A 17,566-nucleotide genomic window follows, 5' to 3' on the forward strand; every position below is an offset into this window, starting at 1 on the left:
GAGAGTCATGGCTGCTACGGGACAGTTGAGATGTCCTGCAGTGTGCCAAGTGCGAGATTTTGGATGACACGCTGGGAAGTCTTCGAGGATTTTATCTGAGATTCGGGATATTTGGAGTTGCCTGGTCTCTATCGGGAAGACCACCGAGCGTTGTATAGCACTCCCCAAGAGTAATTGTGATGTACTTGGTAAATCAGTATGTGGAATAGATTGTTGGTGAGCCAAATGGTGATGGTTCGAACCCTAAGTGGGGGAGAACCGGGTATTTTATTGGGAAGATCAGGGATTTGTTCAAGAGAGGTTAGAGATCTGGATATAGAGACATGCGGTACGGATTCACGAGACCAGGGTTATTGGTGATCGGGGCGAGGAGCAGAGCGAGATAATGCATGTTCGGGAAGGGATAAGTGTATCCACGACAGGTTGCCGTTGGTCAGAGACCTTGTGGAGGTTAGGGATTCTTCGAGGTTGTAATGGTGAATTCGAGGTGGTTGGCTCGTAAGGATAGTTCCGGCGGTTGAGAATTTATGGTTCAATGTAAGGGTTGTTATATGCACTTTGGAAAGGGCAGAAGTTGATTTGGCAACCAACTTCGGGTCGTTATAAGTATTCTTGCATGAGTTTTGAGCAATAGAGGAGGGAGTTTCGGATTGTCATCAACGTGTTCTGAGTCATTGTCGATTCCTCCGTGTTTCAAATTGAGAGTCGGAATATTCCGAAGTTATGAGTTGCGTGAGAGGAAGATCAGTTGTGAGATTCTAAAAGGACGCATTGCGATATATAAGTGTGAAGCCATAAGTAGGGGATCAGTGGTTGAGGCAAGACATCGTGAGGTTCTGTGATGGTGTACCGAGGTATCCAAGTAGGATGACCCGAATTTCAGATTATTTTGAGACTTGAGTTATGAGATGGCAAGTGGAGTATCAGGTGGCAACGGTTCCAGCGGGAGCCCTTCAGCTAAGTGTCATCGAACTTGAGTATCCACAAATGTGAATTTCAGTGAGAAAAAGTGTTTTGTCATGACGGTTGTCGTCAGGAGTGGTGATGCTTAACCTGGGTGGGTGTGTGTACCTATCCATGTTGGACCATGGAGTATTCGGTAGTGAACCCAGTGGGGGTGATGACTCAATGATGAGATTATGGGGTGATAAGTGAGTGAGTGGATCCGAGTGGGAGTAATCACTTTGGAATATCAAAGGAAAACCATGGAGTGAGCCCATGGCGAGTTAGTGAGAGATACGTATTGTGATACTGCGAGGAGCCGCAGTATTCACCAGTGAGCGAGAGAGTGTTGTGATACTGCGGGGAGTCGTAGTATTCATGAGTCAGTGAGAGAGTGTCGTAGGCATGCGGAGAGCCGTAGCCTTCACGGATTAGTGAGAGGAAATGTTATGATACTATGGGGAGCCGTATTATTCGCTAGTCAGAGCATGACGCAGAAGAGTTTTAGGCCTGGGTAGCCTTACTATTTGAGTTTTCGGAATCCTGGTGGTCGGACCAGGGGCGAGACTGGGGTCTTCATATTGGTCGGGAATCGTTATACTCTGAATTAAGGTGTGGTTATCACAATCGGAAGGAGTTGGTGAAGTGATGTACGCGTGGGTTGCGAATCATGGGTCATGAGTTGGGAGATTCATTGGGATGAGTGGTTCCAAATCTGGAACGGACCAGACTCTCGAGTTGAAGTTTGGCTCTAGTGGTGTATTGAGTAGGCGAAATGAGGTTCCGGATTCAGAGATGGGTTCCATTTTGAGGAGTATTGTTTTCATTTGATGTCTTATACTGTGGGGGGTAGTTCGTTTGTATAGAAAGGACCGCGATACGTATGGAGCTAATGGGTAGTAGACGTCAGAGGTCGAGGGTGAGGCCATCTTCAGTTGGGATTGTAGTATTCGCTTGGGGTAAAGCGAGCTTCGTGACTTGTGTGTCATAATGGGCCGATATAGTTATTGTGAGAAGGAAGCCAGTGAGACGTTTAGGGTATGAGTAACCTTGGAGGTTCAACTGTTGGGTAGGGAGTTGACCTGGTGCTCAGTGTTGAAAGGGATAATTGAGAGGAAATTAGGGTTTATGATGGTTAGATGTCAGAGGATACTCCTGAGCAAGCATGATCTTTTTCTTGTGTCTGAGGATAGGGTGTTGAGAGTTCATTGTTCAGATGGGTTTTGATTGCGGTGCAGCGGATGGGACCCTGGTGTGATGTGATCTTTTCATTCCTTTGAGTATGGTCTGGATTGTTTTATATGTCGGGTATGAGTGATCGGTAGCCAATTCTTTTGGGCATTGACTTGATTCCATCGGTCGCAACAAGAGAATCAGAGGGGCAGTAAGTTATCTGGGTCTGTTATGCGAAGAGCGATTAGCATAGTGATATCTTGTAAGGGCGGTCTGGCAGGGAGACAGACCACTAGAGTTTTCAATTTCCGGAGAGCCAGAATGAGTATCGTAGCGACAGAGGGGTCTGTCCTTCTTAGGATTAGGAGTTCCTGGTTGGGTACAGGCGTCTTGGGAGGAAATTGTGGACTGATATGAGATTCCGTCAGTGATGCTTCTCGGGTCAATGAATTGGTCTATGTGTTGTTAAGGAACGATTTCGAGGGCGAAATCTAATTCAAGTGGTGGAGAATTGTAACATCCGGAAACCCAGGTATATTAATTATATGATTATTTTGAGATTTATTGAGGGACTCGACGAGTTGTGAGTCCAACTCGTCGAGTAGAGTCGAGATATCCGCGTGAGTTTAATGAGCTGACTCGACGAGTCAGAGAGCCGACTTGTCGAGTAGGTGTTGTGTAGTGAAACCCTAAATTCCTGGGGTTAGGGCCTATTCAAGGGCACTTATAGCCTCAATTGCGGCTCACCTTCACTGAGAGTAAACCCTAATCGACCATTGAGCTTAGAAAGAGTATTTTGAGCTAATCTTGATTGTTTGGTGCATCTTATGAAGAGAAAGGAAGAATTCCAAGCCAAGGGATGAGAAGGAGCTACAAGATCCATGGTTGTTTCACTTTAGAGCTTCTGAGAAAGGTATAAAGCTTGCACCTTTCTCATTTTCTTTAGTAGATCTCATGATTTTGGGAATCTAGGGCTTTTTCCATATTTTATGAGGACCTTCAGTGTTTTGAGTTCATATTGAGGTTTGAACCTCATATCTGGACCTTGTGAGGTCCCTAGAGCCCAAAGGTCCCAACTTTATTCAACTATGTGAGAAGTATGGTGTTTATCACCTTGTGAGAGCATGTATGGGTGGATTGGAGCAAAACCACCATGCATGAGTGTAAAGATTGAAACTTTACGTGACAACCGAGCCTTGGGAGACTAGATTTAGTGTTTGGAGTGGTAGATCTACTTAAAAACGTCTGAATGGGAAACCAGATTAAAGTGACTCGCCGAGTCTATGAGCTGACTCGACGAGTTGGTTAGGGTTTGTCCCGATGAGCTTGATCATGCGATAACTCGGCGAGTTGGGGCTCAACTCGACGAGCTAAGTTGGACCTTCATAATACTTCTAAGGAAACGAGTGGACTCGACGAGTCACATAGGTGCACTCGGCGAGTCGGGTCAAACATGGACTGTAGACTCGAGTTTGACTTCTGTTGACTTTAGGGTTTGGTTAAACATGAGTAATGGAGACCATGGAGGGGTAAAATGGTCTTTTACCCACTTCAAGAGTTAGAAGAAGGAAGAATAACCTTTGGTTTACTTAGAGTCGACAATCGAGTATTTATTGAGATAATTACCCTATGTGTTAGGCGGTGGCTAGTTCGAGATTCGAGTACGAGGATAATTGATTGCTTGCTTTCGAGGTGAGTCTTCTCACTATACATATCTGAGTAATAGTTACTGTGTGACCGGAGGGTGTTCATAGAGATACTAAAAGAACCCCTTTCTATACTTTCATATTTCTGAAAGACCCAAACTTTCATACTTGACAATATAGTTACTCCAAAACATGCAACATGCATATTTATAAAATAGTATTTTACATTGATAAAGTGATTACAAAGGATTAGATACAAACCAACTATGTTTTAACATTTTACATCACTACCCAGGATATTGTAAATCTATACAAACCTAAACCAAAATACAAAAAATAATATTACAACTATTCTAAGTCTTCCAACTATACTGGGTGCTTATTGCCTGCATTATGTTAAAACATTGGGAGGGGTAAGCGATAACGCTTAGTGAGTTCAATAATAGATACAATATAACGTTATGCCATATATATACCAATATGGCAGAAGCAAATAGGAGCAAGGAACAACAAAGGCATAATGTGATAAGCTTTCCCTAACAATTATTGATTTGATTCAAAGATATACAATCATTGAGATATAACAATTTCCATACTTGATAAACATCAATAACGCTTCGGCCCAAATGGCACTGAAGACAAACAATTTCTGATTAACATTAAGGTAGATTTCAGGTTTTCACGCCCTGTCTAACCTTCTGCCAATGCCATAGAATAGAAGTCATTCTTTTACGGAGACATGCTCTACATGGCCAGAGGCTACGTACGCCCTGTCTAACCTTCTGCCAATGCCATAGAATAGAGTCATTCACTTACTGGGGGACATGCTCTACATGGCCAGAGGCTACATACCAGTACCACCGTGAATCTGAGTTCTTAAACTGATCACATGGTCAAAGGTATAGCTTTGCTATCATAAATAGCAGAAATAAAAATAACACGGGAAAATAACCCGGAATAATAACACCGAAAAGCACATATCACATATAACATATAACATACAATTGTTCATATATATTAAACTCACCGTGAAATAACTGGGGGTCAAAATAGTAATTTGGGCAGCACTTCGGCTCTAAATATAACTTTCTTTGTTGAAAACCGGGCTCTGCGAAGGTAGAGCTTCGAAACCGAAAAGATAAATTTTTCGGGCTTCTCGGGAATCTCGGGGCGCGTTTCGGGCTTTGGAATAGGTACCGGGGCTTCGGGGATGTCAAAATAGTAAAAATATTGAAAAATGATGAAAAAGTGCCAAAATTCTAAAAATACCCGGGAGGGTTCGCATGGCTGCTATTTATAGGGGAGGAGGACCGAAGGCTCGGATCCGAGGCTGGGAAGCGAGAGGCCCGTATGCGAGGCTCGGACCAGCTGTCAGCAGGGCGAGGCTCGGTCCGGACAGATGTGCGCTTCGGATTGGGCCTCCTCCTCGGTCGAATCAGGAGCCAACACGCGGGTCGGATCACGTGGGGCACATGCGAGATCACGTGGCTTCTTCGGACACCTGTGCGACACGCGTCGCTTCTCGGACATGCCACACAGCAGCTTTGGACAGGTGGCCAACTCCGAGCGAGGGTGACGTGGCAATCACTATTCATGCGAAATTTCTCGAAAAATGTGCCCAATCTTGTAAAATCCATAACTTTCTCATACGGACTCCGTTTTTGACGTTCTTTATATGCACGCGTAGAGAAAATTATGCTCTACAACTTTTGTTTAGACTTCATCAGAAAATTTTGAATTTATTTTTATATTATTATTTTTAACAGACCGGGACTGGTAAAATTCATAACTTCTTCATCCGACGTCCGTTTTCGTCAGACTTTTTACCGTTGTACTACTAATGACGAGACCTTCGATTCTAGTTTGGGTTGTGTCAGCTAAAAATCAATCGATCTAAAATTCGAGTTTTTAGCTGTCTACTGCTAAGCTGAAACTTGTAAAAATCATAACTTCCTCATACGAAGTCAGATTTTGGCGTTCTTTTTATCGAACTTCTCGGTTTAACGAACACTACGACTTTCATTTAGATCACTAAGGCTAAAAAGTAGTTTATCAAAAACTCACTTTTTACGTCATTCGGCACCGTGCCGGTTTTATCGCGGATCTTCGATTGGTCATAACTTCTTCGTTATAACTCGGATTTCGATGAGGTTTTCGCCTACGTGTTTCTAACGAGATTATCTACAACTTTCAATAATCAAATTTTACTTATTCCAAATTTTATATTTTCGCTAAATTTCACTATTTGGCTTTTAATTGGAATCTCATAAGACTTCCAATATTTTATGAGTGATTCTAAACATAGTTTTACATTATTTCTAGTAAAAACTATCTGTTAGAACTCAACACTCAATTTCACATAATATTTCATAATATTTTTAACTTTTTGGATTACATAACACGATTTCAAAACATGTATGTTACAGATACTGGACCAGAGGGTCCTCATTATTGACCGGGGGGTCTCATTGTTATACTATGATTTGCGTTATTGTGCATACTGTCTTTGTGACTTATGTTGTTGTGTTATTCAGTGTAAATGTGGTTATATGTGCTTACGTTGAGTTATGTGATATAATTATGCTTTATGCTTTGTGATTATGCTATGCTTTGCTGAGTTAGGATCGTACGGTCCACCCGAGTTGTGGGACCGGAGGGTCTCCACTGAGACACATTGACCGAAGGATCTTATTGCGGAGTACGTGGTATTTTTGTGAACTCACTAAGCTTAGTGCTTACCGTATTATGTGATATGTGTTTCAGGTACTTATCATGATATCGGGAAGGCGCCAGCTCGATTGTACACACAAGAGAAAGAGTTATGCTTGGAGGATCCTGGATTCGCGATAAACAATTTAGATAAAAATGTGTTGATAATTGTTACTTGTGAATTTGAGGAAATGTGACCTATGTTTTATTGTGTTCTGAAATGAAAGTTTTATTTGAAAAATGACGGTGTTACATATGTTTTGCATTATTCAAGATAACATAAGAATGTCATTAGTGAATTAGCCAAAGAAATAATTAGAGGAATTATAGAAACAGAGATAAACAGAAGAGGCATGTTGAAATGTTAAATTATGGAATCAACAAAGAATAATTTGCTAATCAAATTTACATCCTAACTACATCAACAAATAACAGTTCAATATTCAAACTGCATCATAAGAAGATGAAAACAACAAAATATATTTATAAAAATCAGATTCACACCCAAATACTTTTGTATTTAAACACATATTAAAATGTCAAATTACCGAATTAAATCCTGATTATAAAGCAATAGCCTCGATTTAAGCTTACTGAAACTAGATCTAACATGAACGGTGATGAAAGAATCGTTGAGATTTCATGAAATCGAGTTCAAAGAAAAGGGATTAACTATAATTTACACAACTGCAACTCGACTAAGGGGTGTGGAAATCAAATTTACACACCAACAACTTGATTCCAACACACCACAACTTCAAATCACCATCTTTCAACCACAATCAAACTCTTGACATGTTCTTCACCATCGCCCCGCTACCATTAGCGTCGGAGGAACAACGGTCAATACACACGATTTCATCGGAGCCCTTCGTTTTCTCCAACAAAAGGAAGAAAGGATTGAAATTAGTGAGGAAGAAGACATGTAGGACGTTAGGTTTAATAGGGAGGGGTAGCGGATGAAACCAGAGACGACAACAATGGAGGAGGGGTAGCGGATGAAACCAGAGACGACAACAATGGAGGAGGGGCGACGGTGAGTGAGGGTGTCGAGAAAGAGGGAGAGAAGACGGTTGTGAAAGGGGCGGGATTTTTATTTATTTGTTTTTTTTTTTTTCAAAATAGATTTAATAAAAAAAATCTAAAAAAAATTAAAAAAGATAAATAAGTCTTTTTGTATGGTTAATGACCAAGGGCCAAGAAATTAAAACCATAGTAACATTCCTTGAAACCAAATAAAAAGTTAGAAATTAAATTTGATATTATGGAAAGTTGGAAACCATAAAGACTAGTATTTATGAAAATTTATCTTATTTAATTTAATAATATTTTTAAAATATTTAACGTAGCTTATTATCCTATAATAACATTAACCCAAAATAAGAATATTTTTTGAATTAATCATTTGCAAAAAATTAAATTCACGAATATCATTATGGTGAAAAAGTGTTAAGAGAGTGATTTACGACTCTTTTTTTGGTATTAATAGAACCAGTAATTTTATCTATATATATTACGCGGCGGGGGCGTGTTGCAGGCATCTGATGTATGGCAACGGATGTCACAGTCCAACACCACTATGGACAAATCCCTTTTTCTATGGAACAAGTGGCACGTATACCCTTGTTCGTCATCATGTACTCATAGTCAATGGAATCTGGTCAAATTCTCGCTTCAATGAAGTATGCCTAAAGTCACCGTTATATTTTGTTTTATGAGTATCAATCAAATGGTAATATAGTTTGTTTTCGATATTTAGGACAAGTAATGTATTTTACTTTTATATTTCCAATATGAATATGTTTATAAAATTACAAAAATGGGCCTGTAAGATTTATCAAAGGTTACAACTTTAATCTCTATTAATGTTTTCGACAAACATAGCCATTATGGTTTCTAAAACTTATGTGGCAGATCTCTATGGGCTTTTTTTTTTTTTTTTTTACAAATTTGATCTGAAATTACTATTATACCCTTCAATTAAATTTTCATTTTTCATTTATATAGATTTTTACATAAAAAAAACAGGAAACAAATACTTTTCTTATCTTAGAACACTTCTTTTTTAAAAATATTTTTCTTTTGAAAACTTTACAAAATCCTCAGTTTGAGTTCAGACACACCCGAGAGTATGTTCGAATCCCTCAAACCAAGGCTCTGATACTAACTTGTAACGTCCTGAAAATCATGACATAATTTTTTTTAGATTAATAAATCGTTGATACTTAGCTTTCCCATAAAACCAAGGTAACAAGGTTTTAGCAAAACATCGTTAAATAAGAGTAATTCGCTGAATACGGAAACATGTGGTGTGTGCCCTGCGATCAACCCGAGCTCTTCCATTTGAAAACCGGAGTAGCCGAAACATAAACTGAAAACCGTAAGCACAAAGCTTAGTGAGTTCCCCAAAATACCATATAACATACAACCATATAATATCATGCAACATACATATAATTGTCATGGGCTCCTCCCATGGTCTTGACCTGGAATGCCATAGGCTCCCCCATGGTCTGATATCCAACTATCATGGGCTCCCCTATGGTCTTTACCTAGAATGTCATGGGTCCCTCCCCCATGGTCCGATATCCAACTGTCATGGGCTCCCCTCATGGTCTTTCATGCAAGCATCATAGAGACAACTATCATTCCACGTAACAAGTAATGGGCCGACATTGGTGCCTTCAACCCATAGATATAGTAAGAAGACTCACCTCAGACAACTGAAACCCACGGATACTCTCTGACTGCAGATCCGCTTAAATCTTTGCGCTATCAAACAAATAACACCCAATTAGCAATTGGGTTCCAAACCTAATCCAATAATCCATATATAAGGTAAAAAGACCATTTTACCCCTCACCTCGTTTGGCCCAAGACTAAAGCCCAAACTCTCAATCATAAAGGCCCACAAACCAACAATCATCCAAAGCCTACTTATGGCCCAATTTTCGAAATTGGGACCAAACCTTTACTTGGGCCTTATCCTAAAGCCCACTACTTATCCCTAATCAAAAACGCACATTCTCAGATGGCCCAACAAAGCCCCAAGCAACCAAGCCCACAAGGTAGCCCAAACCAAATCCCAAATACACAAAACCCACTCAGACCGAGTATGTGGGGTGTACAGGCATGTACGCGCAGCGTACTCGCTTGGAGGCTTATACGCTACGCGTACATGCTTATATGCCCAACATACTCACCTTATTCAGCCCAAACCTGATTTCCACTTATTCCAATAAGACAAAGCTTTCCAAAAAACAGATCTGACATCCTTGAGCTGGAATACCACGTAAAGTTGCCAACTTTACATTCATACATGACTAGAAGAAGATCTTAAGCTTAAAAGGGACCTATTGGTTGACTTAATGCATGCATGACTCTATAATGCTCATAAAGCTTGCACCTTTATGCTCAAGGATACCAAAACAAACTTAGATCTGAAAAGATGAACCTTTAAATAACCCAACTCATTCATAATTTAAAAAAGAAGACCAAAATCATAATAAGATAGCCATGAAGATATCTAATCATATATAAGCCAAGATGGAAACTTGTTACCTCACAAAGCTTTCCCCACAAGGTGATGATTCTGGATCCAAAGCTTTCCCACCAAGCAAAACAACTTCACACTTCTCTTCTTTCCTTCCCAAGGGAAAAAATAAGCATCAAAGTCTCCCAATAGCTTAAGAACACCTCCAAGAGGCTACAAGGTCGATTTAGGGTTTTTAGGGTACAAATGCAAAAATTAGGGTTTCCTTCCAACCCTCGTACGCCCAGCGTACGAGGTCTTGCACCCCACTCCCGTCACCGAAGTACGCTAAGCGTACGCCCCATTACGGATGGCGTGACCCTCATCTCATGAGTACGCCCCGCATACTCCCTTGGTACGCCCCGCGTACTAGGGTCTACCCTCAAACCCTAAACCATTCTGAAGGCCATAACTTCTTTAATACAACTCCGATTCCGACCATCCTTATATCCATGGAAAGGTATTGAGAATCCCTACACTATTATCATCTCATGTTTGACTTAAAGTTCCCTGAACAAAAAATCCAATTCAAATAAAGGCCCGCTACCAATTTACCAAAATGCCCCTTTGTACCAAAACCAATTCTGGATGCCCGAACCATCTATATATGATCACCCACACCCAAATGGGTGACGATTCGTAACATGGCGTTACAACTCTCCCCCACTTAAATTAGATTTTGTCCTCGAAATCAGCCCTTACCTTTCCCATCACGCCAATATCCTAAGCAACTCAACCACAATCCCAAGAATACCACAACCTTCTCAAGGCAACCGAAACCAACCCTAGCAGCACCCACCAATCCAAAGAAGAACGAACCTTAAACCCTCGCAGATCACCAATTCTATATTTTCTAAAACCCGAAATCTCAAATTGGTCTGACTCCCTGACATACCGCCCACACTGAACCACTACCATAACAATTCTACATTGAATTCCAGACAAAACAAAACACTTCCAACCTTTGAGGCTTCCATGGGGAACCCAAAATCACTGCCCATATATATCTACAAAACACCTATACTTGAAAAAAGGCTCAGATATTCCTTCGAGTAGAAGATTCCTCCCTGCAACACTTAGACTGAAACGAGAGTTGCGTAACAGAGTCCCATCAGCCACTCTGAGATTATTTAATCCAACTACAAGCGACTTAGCATATGCCTCGAATAACAAGCGACTCCACATACGAATGCCAAGTCACTGAAACCACTCCGACTCCTCTGTCTGTCCCACAAAAGCAGCCAAGACCCCCTTGGTCCCAATTGTCTGCCAACTATCTGAGACACTGGAATCCTGCCCGATTCCTGACTCGAAAGACACACATACACAATCGCCCCAGGCGACTCCTGAGAGAAACCTTATCTGGCGATAATTGCACAAACCATCTCGCCATTAAATCAACTGCTAAAAGAATGCTACATGCCCAATTGTAGTCTCATTTCATACCCGGTCTCCAACCACCTACCATTTCCTGATTCTAAACATGTTGTGACCATCCAACAGATAGAACCAACCCAAGACAGAAAAACAATGGCTTGATCTAACGTCAAAACTAATTCGATTCCCTTACCCCCTGAACTCTTCGATTAATTCCCTCGGCGTATAGATACCCTAATTATTATTCTACTGAAAAGAAAATCCTGCTCAATAAACACTCATGATACCCAACTTGAGACCTCACCAAAAACCAACCTGATACTCACTCATAACTCCATATCCACAAATTTGCACTTGTATTTCACACCAAAACCTTCTGATTCCCGATGACCCCTTTCCCGACCGATATATAATTGTCCCCAAATCATCTCAGAGTCTACCAATCTCGCACCTGGTTCAACCACCGTGTTCCCAAGGGTCCAAACAACAAGGCTACCCAGCCTCTAAACCCCTCTGTTTCACACACTGACCACCCAATCGATTCTGCAACTCAAGATTCAAAACCTTGACCCAGCGGTTGATGGGTTTTTGAGCATTCTAACACTCCTATGGTGTACATGCAACCCTAGAAACCTTGGATCTATGTTTGACTAAGATACATGCAAATAATTATTTTTCCAAGGTTCTTATCCTAACTAGCATGGCATGGGATACTTGAATCAAATAAAACTAGTAGAATTACTTACCTTGTAGTAGTAGTTGATTGCTTGGAGTTTGAGAGCCTAGCACCAATAATGTGGATGCCTCAAATGGAAGTCACAAATCACCACAAACTTGGAAACTTGAGAGAATAGTCACAAAATTCTTGAAATCGGCCCTCTTGGTTTACACACATCAACTAGTGTTATTTCAAGAACCAAAGCCTCCTTTATATAGTGTGGTGGATTAGGGTTACATCCATGTAAACCCTAATACCCATGTCTTTTCATTTCCATGAGATCCATTGGTTAAAGCTCCATGGAGTATCCATGGACTTTCCATGCAAGCCTAGCCCATTCCAAATAAGCATTAGCCCACACTATATAAATACAAGAGCCCATATTTAATTAGTCATACTTTTGATCTCTAAATTAATTCTAAATTAATTATAGATCAATACTAATTAAATAATATGATTTTATATTAATATATTAGGACTTATAATATATTAATAAATCATAACTTATACTATTCTCAAACGATTATCCATAAATTGTTCGGGTGAAGTGCAACCCAAATGGACCATGCCGGGTCGGGTCAAGTACATACCAAATATAGTTATGGACTTAGACACTATATCCAACAGCGGTCTCTACCAGGTCCAACCTGTATTGCCATAATCACACGGGCCTCACCCACAAGTCCTACTCATCGAGAGTTACATGGCCCGACTCCGCCTCGGACCCCAATGGTCCTCAATCTAGAACGGAGCAACATTCCTCGAAAATCCTGGCCGGCGTGCCAAGGCACAAACAGATCCCCTCTTCATGCTCCTGACTACCTCTAACAATAGTCTACCTCGAACTGGTGAATGCTACGATCCCATCGCAGTCTTACAACACATCAACCAACCATGGTCACCACCCATGGCCTTACCAAACCCTAATCAACACGGCTCCATGCATCCTGAGTCGAAAACTGCATCGAATTTCATCCTAACAGATGTTCATGACATACTTCAATTCTGAAGCCCTCAACTTGGACTCAACCACAAGTCTACTATTCATAATAAAGGAGACGCCAACCAGCGGTTGGGAGTTTCTTGAACTCCCACCTACACAACCCCAATCTGAACAACCACCTGGGTCGTCCCTCTTCCTGGTCAGGATGTGAAACTTACCCTAGTCCCACACCCTTCCTAACTCCTGTAACTCTTGACCAATTATGCCCCACTTAGATTCGATAAAGCTCTTTTGTCTCTTAATCCTGATGGTTTTCCCAACACATCCATCTCATATAGCGTGAATCGCCTTTCACTTGTGCTAAACAATACTAGCGTTCCATTGCTAGCCAAACTCCGTGATCATCCAACCCCTGAAATTCTGAAGAATACTCTTGAAATCTTAGCCAGTCAGATGGTCCAAATCACCTCCCATGATATTATAGCAATTCCTTGAGTTCTTATGATGGCAACTGAAAACCATAACCCTTGCCCTAAACTGACGAACCTTCACCCTAGTTCCATTCTCAAAGAATCATTAAATCCTAATCAACTACAACCTGAGTGAATATAAAACTCCCCTGACATTTCCCATGACCAAACAACTCATGCAACTGACACCACCATCTCTCTGCTACCGCTCCTTTCCTAGCAACAGTAGTGTTTGAATCCCTACAGTTCTTCCATAGGCAACTGCCGCTCCTACCAGAACAAATACAAAAACCAATGAACCGTGACAATAATGGAGAACTATCCCGCTGAATCTTGACCAGAGATCTTCAATAAAACACCTCTGAACCGATATCGACCAGAAACCAGAATAGCAACCGAACACATGGGAAACCGCTACACGAGATACAACCCCTCAAAAACCCACTAATGATCACAGCATGCAAAAGGAATAAAACAATTCTTCGAATATATAACCCAAGAATAATCGGGAACTAAATCCAAGATAACGCTCACCTAAACCAATATAGAATTTTAAGCAACATATGTATTGATAGCAACCGAAGACAACACAAAAGATAACATACCCGCAAAATCACTTGTTTGGAGCACGAGCCTCTCCTGCCTGACACTGAAATGAGCGGCTCCCCTCTGCTGGGGCTCCTGTCCTACCCTCACGACTATTCAGAATCCACAAAATAGACGAAGCAGGTGCACTCACTGCTCCTCCCCTCCTCATAGGACAGAAGACCCTCTTATGGACCACTTAGTCACAAAGAAACATAATCGGATTGCCTCCTAAGGACAATCCCTGCTTACATGATTAATCCTGCTACACTGGTAGCAACCCATACCCATGGTACGATAAGCTCCGTCGTGCAGTTTCCCGCACGTGTTGTACTGACTCCGGCCCTACTGGGCTCTCAAACACTGATCAGAAGTCTTGGGTCTCTTCACGAGACCCTCCTTTGCATGCACCTGATCTGGCCCCGTCTTCCCCAAGTGCTCCAATTCGATCTCCCGCTCGCGGAATGATAGAGTGCGAGCTCCAATGATAGCCATAATCTCAGCACGAATCGCGCCCAAGCGCTCATCCAAGATCTTCAAAATCCATTCCTTAACTAAACCAAAAATCACAGGAGTCTGCTCCAAAATACCGCGGGTAATTTCTGACGAGATGAATTCCCGCATCTGTTCGCTAATCGGCTCAGTACCTGCATATGAGCAGGAACCAGAACCTTAACCTCCTCCATGAGTGCTCATCACCAAAATGAAATACAACATGCCAATGATCAGAACACAACCAAAAATCCTCCTCCCACAAGCTTCTTAGATTCTCCAAGACTCTCCCCGATTCGAGTATGGATCCCGTGCTCTCAGTAGTACGGGCCCAAAACTACCTTCCACACCTATCCATACTTTCCTCAAGAATCATCCTGAATCCTCTAAGTCACCTTCTCAACTAATGCACCAAATACTCACTGAACCGCACAACAAAGGCCACTAAAGAAATCCTTAGGCTTCCCGAGGTTCCCGATCTCACCCTGCCATCAACTACTGAAGAACTCCCCATAATGTCAGTCACCCACCTGATGTATACCATCATATTCACTTAGTAGTTGACTCCTATCATCTAAGAATTCCACAAAGCACAAAGCAAGCATCATTCATGCAGTAACACTCAAATCCATAGAACGATCATAGGACACTCGGCCCACACACCCCAACTCATGCTATAAATTCCACACTTACTACTAGTTGCCTCATGCATGCAAATTATACACAGAACATGATCAAATAGACTGTCGAATAATAGACTCTACCCTAGAACCACGACCAGACTACGAACAGGAAATAAGGCCAAATCAATTATTCTAGGGCTATAAGATCCTAACTGTATACAAATTTTAAAGCATACACTTAGCAATTACTAATTCCAATAGATATTCTCTTCTCATCATGGCATCCAATACCCCCACGGTCACAAGGCATCACATATCAGGCCAATTTGCCACTAACTAATCAGCACTAGCATGCAAGTCTACCAGCTCATACAATATACATACAAAGGCATCTCTCCTAGCATTCTATCAAGCAAGAACTGAGTAGGTCCTTAGCCCTAACTAGCATGAAATTCACAGATTCATAACTCAAAGTATATCAGGTAACATGTATGGGTATTTTGGGAAAACTTACTTTAGCTCGGCTGATTGCATGCACCACACCCTTTTCTTATCTTAGAAAACTTATTTCTTAAAAATACTTTTCTTTTGAAAACTTTACCAAATCCTTGGTTTGAGTTCAGACACACCCGATAGTATGTCCGAATCCCTAAAACCAAGGCTCTGATACCAACTTGTAACGTCCCAAAAATCATGACATAATTTTTTTTTTGTTTTTAGAGTAATAAATCACTGATACATAGCTTTCCCATAAAACCAAGGTAACAAGGTTTTAGTAAAACATCGTTAAATCAGAGTAATTCACAGAATGCGGAAACATGCGGTGTGTGCCCTGCGATCAACCCGAGCTCTACCATTTGAAAACCAGGGTACCTGAAACATAAGCTGAAAACTGTAAGCACAAAACTTAGTGAGTTCCCCAAAATACCATATAACATACTATCACAGAATATCATGCAACATACAAATCATTGCCATGGGCTCCTCCCATGATCTTGACCTGGAATTCCATGGGCTCCCCCATGGTCTGATATCCAACTGCCATGGGCTTCCCCCCATGGTCTTTACCTAGAATACCATGGGTTTCCCTCCATGGTCTGATATCCAACTGCCACATGCTCCCCCCATGGCCTTTCATGCAAGTATCACAGAGACAACTAGTAGTCCACATAACAAGTAATGGGCCGACATTGGTGCCTTCGACCAATAGATATAGTGAGAAGACTCACCTCGGACAGTTGAAACCCACTAATACTCTCTTACTGCAAATCCGCTAAACATCCTTGCGCTATCAAAGAAAGAACACCCAATTAGCGATTTGGTTCCAAACCTTATCCAATAATCCATATATGAGGTAAAAAGACCATTTTACCCCTCATCTCGTTTGGCCAAATACTAAATCTCAAACTCTCAATCATAAATGCCCACAAACCAATAATCATCCAAAGCCCACTTATGGCCTAATTTTCCAAATTGGGCCAAACCTTTACTTGCTCCTTACCCTAAAGCCCACTACTTATCCCTAATCCCAAACACACATTCTCAGATGGCCCAACCAAGCCCCAAGCAACCAAGCCCAAAAGATAGGCCAAACCGAAGCCCAAATACGCAAAACCCACTCAGACCGAGTATGCGGGGCGTACAGGCACGTACACGCAGCGTACTCGCTTGGAGGCTTGTACATTGCGCGTACCTGCTTGTACGGCCATCGTACTCACCTTATTCAGCCCAAACCTGATTTCTACTTATTCCATTAAGACAAAGCTTTCCAAAACAAAGATCTGACCTCCTTGAGCTGGAATACCATGTAAAGTTGCCAACTTTACGTTCACACATGACTATAAGAAGATATTAAGCTTAAAAGGGACTTATTGGTTGACTTAATGCATGCATGACTCTATAATACTCATAAAGCTTGCAAGTTTATGTTCAAGGATACCAAAACAAACTTAGATCTGAAAGGATGAACCCTTAAGGTTCCTCAATGCCTGCTCCCATTTAGTCTTGTCCCAGGAATCAGCCATATTCTCTTAGACATCATTTGTTATCTTTAACTTGGTCTCCAAAACATAAATAATAGTGAAGGTGTAGCAACCCGTTTTCACCTTACAATAGAATGTAATACGGAGTAGAAATATAGTAATTATTAGCTTTGGTGATCTAAATAAAAGTCATACTAATCGTAAAAGCGAGAGCATGCATATATGTAAGACCCCAAATCCTATATATAAGTTTTAAAACCTTATATACATGTTTATGGACCTACTCGACGAGTTGGATGCCCCAACTCGTCGTGTAGAGGCGGGTTAGCCCGCGTGGATTATTAGACCTACTCGGCGAGTCGGAGGATCTCGAC

This window comes from Lactuca virosa, chromosome 9, assembly GCF_052849685.1.
Source record: "Lactuca virosa cultivar CGN04683 chromosome 9, Lactuca_virosa_CGN04683_v6, whole genome shotgun sequence".
NCBI lineage: Eukaryota > Viridiplantae > Streptophyta > Magnoliopsida > Asterales > Asteraceae > Lactuca > Lactuca virosa.